Below are 1010 nucleotides of genomic sequence, written 5' to 3'. Positions count from 1 at the left end.
CGTTTATAGAATAGTTAGAGAAAGCTATTGAAGAATAAAGATTATTTGAAACATCGCACACTGTAAAACTACTGAATAATAACATCAACATAATAATACCGTAGTAACTGATGTGCTAGATTAAATTGTTGGTGGACATTCCATTGTTGAACTTCATTGAAATACATCGGTGAAATTAAACTAATGTCCCCTCTCCCAAAAAAAACACACCACAGATTGCTATGATAGCCGAAATATTTTCTGACGAACATTAACTAAGTATGTCATTAAGCGTTAATGTGACGTCACAGATATTCTCTGTTGAAGAATCATATAACTATCTTAGAACTGTATCGTGTATGTCCTAAATATCCTCTTATATCAATAAAACTATGTCATTACTAGATGTTAGCTATTATATAGTGAATGTAATCCCTAGCCACTTCAAAGGAACATTGTCCTCTCTAATCTACAACTAGATGTTAGCTATTATATAGTGAATGTAATCCCTAGCCACTTCAAAGGAACATTGTCCTCTCTAATCTACAACTAGATGTTAGCTATTATATAGTGAATGTAATCCCTAGCCATTTCAAGGGAACGTTGTCCTCTTTAATCTACAACTAGATGTTAGCTATTATATAGTGAATGTAATCCCTAGTCACTCCAAGGGAACATTGTCCTCTCTAATCTACAACTAGATGTTAGATATTATATAGTGAATGTAATCCCTAGCCATTTCAAGGGAACGTTGTCCTCTTTAATCTACAACTAGATGTTAGCTATTATATAGTGAATGAAATCCCTAGCCACTCCAAGGGAACGTTGTCCTCTTTAATCTACAACTAGATGTTAGCTAGTATATAGTGAATGAAATCCCTAGCCACTCCAAGGGAACGTTGTCCTCTCTAATCTACAACTAGATGTTAGCTAGTATATAGTGAATGAAATCCCTAGCCACTCCAAGGGAACGTTGTCCTCTCTAATCTACAACTAGATGTTAGCTATTATATAGTGAATGAAATCCTTAG

Source organism: Limulus polyphemus, unplaced genomic scaffold (assembly GCF_000517525.1).
Source record: "Limulus polyphemus unplaced genomic scaffold, Limulus_polyphemus-2.1.2 Scaffold3239, whole genome shotgun sequence".
In the NCBI taxonomy this organism is placed as follows: Eukaryota; Metazoa; Arthropoda; class Merostomata; order Xiphosura; family Limulidae; genus Limulus; species Limulus polyphemus.
The sequence above is the reverse complement of the archived record's forward strand: the minus strand, read 5'-3'. Positions refer to the sequence as shown.